Consider the following 6,000-nt stretch of genomic DNA (forward strand, 5'->3'; position numbering starts at 1 on the left):
TGGGATCCATAGACCCTGAGAGCAAGAAGGTCTTTTTAGGTCATCATGCTACTGCCATTGGAAAGCTCATTATTTCGGAGCGAGTTCAGACCATCATTTGAACACTCTGCCACAGCACTGTCCAGTTAAACATTCTGCAGTAAGGGAATGTTCTACAGTATAACACTGTATTGTGCTATTGAGGACTAAAATATGGTTAGTGTGACTGAGGAACTGAATTTCTAATTTTAATTAATTAAATGTAAATAGTCTTTTATGGTTAGTGGCTACCATGTTGGATCGAAAACTGTAGTCTTCTTTCTTTTCTAATTTATGACTTATACTTGACCTACTTCCATAAATAATCTAAAACAGAGTACCAAAAAAGCACAGCATAAGGGTTGGGGATATAGCTCAGTTCGAAGAGTGCTTGCCTTGCAAGCACAAGGCCCTGGGTTCAATCCCCAGCACTGCAAAAAAAAAAAAAAAAAAAAAGCATAAAACTGAATTGAAATTTTAAGGATAAAAATGATAGTGAAAGAGGGAAGAGCAGAGAAATAAGTGCTACCAGACACATGGAATGAGTTAGTCACTGCCTTAGAAAATTAAATTTATTTCTTAATTGTTGGAAAGTAAGAGGGAAAGGAAGAGTTCTACAGGAGGAAACACTGAAATTTGTGGTTAACAATTGTCTGGCTGCCCAGCCACCCTCACTACCTGCAAGTGGTTGCCCTACTTCTGAAGCTCCTGCCCTCACCCACCTCACCAGATTGGTATAGCATAGCCAATCTGCATGATGCCCTGGCACCAAACCCAAGGGGACAACCCAGTCCTTTCTGGGAGAGACTAGGTCTTGGATACAGAAGAGTGCTCTCTCCCTAGGCAGATGGATGGCATATGTGAAACTTAGAGTCTGTGGAACAGAGGGAGAGGGATATGCTGTGCACCACGGCAGAGAATATGATGGCGAGAGTCACTGGGACAGGACCTGAGTTCTCACCTGCTCTTTTGCTTCCCAGCTGGGTGGCATTTGACAACATGCCTTAATTACTCAAGGCATCCTCCTCTGCAGAGTGGAGTGATTTTTAGTTCAGATTTCACAGAGTTGCTATTTTAAAAAAAAGAAAGAAAGAAAGAGCAATGAACTCAAGCAAAAAGCAAAATTCCTAAGACACAAGTTCTTCACAAATATTATTAATCATGACAAGATAGCAGGCAGAGTCTTGACAGCATTCAGGTTTATGGATTTGTGTTGTTCCTAAAACCTAAGCATGGATTCCATTGTATTCCATGAAACGCACTCCTCTCTCATGTTCTTTTTTTCTCAGATTATTGAGGTAATATTGACAAATCTCCATACTCTTAAAGTTTTTTTTTTTAAGCTTATGCTGATTTATGGTGGTTTCTGGTAACTGCAACAGAGTTCAAACAGAGTTGTACACCATTGCTTGGAAGTTTAGCTTCTTCCTACACAGAATGCCAGGTAAGCTGCAAGAGGACCTAACCTTTCCCGGGCTCTTTCCATAGTGGAGGGGCATGTCCATCTGTAGCCATGTTTTGGGCTGTCCAGCACCCCTGCCCTCTTTTTTGGGGGAATAAACTACCAAGAAAATGCATTTTGGTGGGAAGCAGGGACCTGCTTCCTAAAATGAGAGCTGAAATGATACTTTTCTTCATCCTGTGGAAACTACAGTGTGGATACATATCTGGGCTGGGTCAGCTGAATGCTCCTAATTGGTACTTTGGACACAGACATGACTGGTGGTCATGATGGAGATGTTGCAAACAAGAGAGGAACTAGAGGGACAGTCCCCATAGCCATCTGCTGACTAGATTACTCTCCAGTCACGTGATCCTCACTGACTGACCCCCCTGCCCAACCTTTCTAGATTGCTCATTTTCATGTTTGTTTTGCAATTTGCAATTTTCCTGTCAATTCCATGAGCTATACAGTATGTTGACAATTGATTCCTTTTTTTTTTTTTTTTTTTGCATAAGTTAGCCAGTAAGGAGTCTTGGGTTTATAACCATGAACCCTGCTTTTTTTCTTTCATCCTTTGAGTAGTTAACTCCCGCACCCCCTCCCCCACACACACACACTTTGCTGCATCATCAACTCCAGTACCTGAGGTGGACATGTTGATATTAATTCTTGCGCAGTTCTATTGTGCTTGGACTGCTACTTGGTCACATTCAGCCTGATGATCATACCATGGCATAAGCTATGATGGAAAGAGTCAGAAGGATTATGACACATCTCTTCCAAAGCTGCCAGTATCAGATTCAGTGCCGATGTCACATTCTGTAGAGAGGAAAATAAGTTGTCTTCAGAATGACTGGATTTATACACAAATCAAATTTTTATTTTCTTTTAAAAATGGATGTGCCTGAACATCTCTAATAATGATCTTATTTAGTTTAATGAATTAGACTTCTCTTTTGATGAGGTAATAGGGTTTCTTCTTTTAATTAACATGTACTATGTGTTCTGCTATGAGTTTTAGGTAGACAAGAGCAAGTACTGTTCCCAGAAACAGTACCTAATAAAATTAATCTGTTGAGCAAATGAATAAAGGAGCTAATTAGTGAGTTAATGCATCAGCACTATAGCAGAATAGACTGAGGAGTTCACTGCTGGTGGGACTGAGAAGACAGCGTGTTCACTCTGAAATGACAGCCCTCACATGAGCTTAGTAATGGAGAAAGAACAGGGCTGGGGACCCAAAACATCTTCTCATCACAAAAACATGAGGCTATTTGGTCTGTTGACTTTTCAAAGCGAGGACAGCTAACAATTAAATCCTTCTGCTAAGGTAACAAGCCAACCCAGCGGGAGACAGACTTGAGCTGTAAACTCTTCCTTGATGGGGCAGGTTGCCAGCCTGTTTGGTGGTGAAGTAACACGGTCCTTCACAACTAGGAGTTCACTGCTGGTGTCTGCAGCTTGGTTCGGACACCCCATTCATCTAGCTTAGCACTCAAGGAACATGTGGATGGGCAAACTCTCCTGTCCCAGCCTCATAGGCATGTGGGTCATTAGCCTAATCTCTCAGGGTCTCCATTTCTGATTTCACCCTTTCTTTATTTAATCCAAAACAAAGAAAGAAAAGAACCATTTCTGACTCAGTTTGTCATCTGCATAAATAAAATTACACTTTTTTTCCCCGCTTCTTATTGCATAAGGGGAGCAACGATAGACAGATCTTCACCAACTTAGGATCCTAACCTAAAATATTGACTAACAGGTTTTTGACAACTTCAATACAGGTGTTATGGCTTAAATATGAGGTGCTCCTCCCAAATGTCTGTGTTAACACAGGAATGTTTGGAGGTAAAATTATTGAATCATGAGTGCTGCAATCTGTTCGTTTCATCCTAGTTTGAATGGACTGGGTGGAAACTGTGGGGCAGGTGGGGCATGGTTGGGAGGAGGTGGGTCACTAAGGGAGTGCACTTGAAGGATTCTTCTTCCCTGTGGCTCTGTCTCCCAACTCTGCTTCCTGACCTTCATGTTCTGAACAGCTTCCCTCTACCACACCCTTTCACCATGATGTTCTGCCTCCCTTGGGCCCAAAGCAAGGCTGGCTGACCATGAACTAAAACCTCTGAAACTGTGAACCAAGATAAACTAACCTAATCCGGCTCAGTGTTTCTCATGCCGTGATGCTTCCACCACATGCCTCTGCACCATGATTAGGAGCTGCGTTGAGCATGGCTTTCCACATTTCCACCCTGCTCTGAGCGTGGGTGCCGTAGGTCCCCCAACCCTACTTTCAGTCAGAGGCTCAGGTTCCAAGGTAAACAGCACAGACTGACCATAATTTACAAAACGGGGGTTGACACTTTCCCAAAGCAATTTCTGGTATGGCAGATACATCCAATAAGGAAACCTAGACTACAGAAGGAAAAAAACCCTTTCCAACACTAGCATCCCCACTCCCCTAAAGCAGTGATTCTCAGCTTTGGCTACAATTAGAATCACATGGGGAATTTTAAATATCCCAGTGCCTGGGCCCCACCCTGGACCAATGACATCAGTGTCTCCAGGGTGAGACCCAGGCGTCAGGGTGGTGTAAGCTCCCCAGATGATTCCAATGTGCAGCCAGGGTTGAGACTGGCTCCCCTAAAGCAACCTTCGCCATGAGTCATTGGTATTGGCAGTCTTCTCTCCCTCCCCATGTCCTATCCCTGGCCAGCTGTGTTTGCAATGGTGATATCCTCCATCTGAGATGTCAGTCATCAGCCCATTTGCCACAGAGAATCCATATCTCTGGGCTTCTAGGTCAACTTGTGTTCTTAGAGCCAATACTTACTCTGCTATCTGCTGGAACATGGCTTCCAGAACACATTCTGCCCAACACAAATTCCATAGAGACACTAACTGGCAGTACTTAAAAAGTAGAAATAAATGTATTTTATTAAAGTTTGAGTTAAATGAAAGATCAAAAAAATGAACATACAATGCATGTTCTTGTCTACTTAAAACTCAAGAGAACACATAGTGCATAGATTATAGAACAAAAAGTGTACAGAAAGATCTCTGTACTGAAAGAAGAAACTATATTACCTCATCAGTAGAAAAGTCTAATCTATTAATCTAAATCAAGATTTATTTACTATAGAACTTCTCAGATTTCTTCATAGCAGTGAACTGTTCCCAGTAGGAAGATATTTATGCAACATTTTACAAACAAGTTTGTTTTGTTTTAAGTACAAATTCAGGAAGCAGACTTTGGAACATACTATTTCAGAGTATAATTTAAACTTTAAACTTTTCTGGAGGTTTCCTAATATTTTCAATATTGTTATCAAGTATGCATTTGACTCAACTGACTTGTGCTTCATGGGGAACTATCTTATGCTCATCAAGTGTTTCATCAAGACTGGGAGATATGAATATAACATTGATTTACATAAGACAATTAGAGAATAGCTGTGCTTAACTGAGGCATACTGTTAGAATAAAATAATTTAATTTAATAAAAGGGAGGGCTACATAAGTCAAGGAAGTGTTCATGAAGGAAGTGATACTTTCTTTGAAGACCCCGAAGAATGAGAATGATTCAGATACACACATGAGAAGAAGAAAGGGCATTTACTGTGAAGGGGACAGTGTGAGTCAGAATCCAAGAACAGGAACTCGAAGGGGAAGCATGCACTAGAGGGGGAGGGGTAAAGGGTAGGAGGAACGCTGAGTGGTCCAGCCCTGACTGTAACAGTGACAGGGATACTGAGTGCACGTAGATTAAAAACAACCTTCCTTGTAAGGTGATACCCAATTTTCCCAATGAAATTATCTTTCAGAAAAAAGTTAGTGTTCAACCAAATGTACAACCCTGTGAGGATGTAGATGAACTTGTCAACCCGCCTTCTTGCAGTATCTACTCACTAGAAACAGTGAGGTTAGGGGGTGAGTTCTTCCAAAGCTGATGTTGAGATGGAGTTTGGGGGCAAAATGTTTGCTAGATGTCAGCACCTATGAAAGCAGAAGGAGGAAGCAGGATTGAAGGGGAAGAAATTAAACGGTGATACCAGCCTGACAAAGACGCCTCCGACCCGGCAGGGAGCTCTGGAGTGAATGTGGCCCACCAGAGTCACCCTCAGTGGAACTGACACAGCCAGGCCTCTCTATCTACACCACACTGGGTCACCAGACATGAGATGTCCCAAGAGGGAGACTTTGGGCTTGGGAGCTCTCTGCAGCTGAGGAAGTTCCCCATGGAACCAAAATCTGGGAAGCAAGTCCTTCCTTCAGGGCACCTAAGGAACACAACTCTGCACCTAGTGCATGTGCCTGTTTGCAGTCTCGTCTCATGGAAATACCAACACTGCTTTTCTTCATTCCCTATGTATCTCCATTAGCACTTCTGGCCATATTTTGAGTCATCCATTGCAGAGTGACAGAGTGCATCATCTTCACGTTCATCTAAGGTGTTGGATATGGGCACTGCTTCACTCCATGTGCGAAGCTGTTATGAAATGTTTTATCTGAGCTGCAATTTGCCAGTTCCATCCCATTAG

Source organism: Sciurus vulgaris (genome assembly GCF_902686455.1).
Source record: "Sciurus vulgaris genome assembly, chromosome: 7".
NCBI lineage: Eukaryota > Metazoa > Chordata > Mammalia > Rodentia > Sciuridae > Sciurus > Sciurus vulgaris.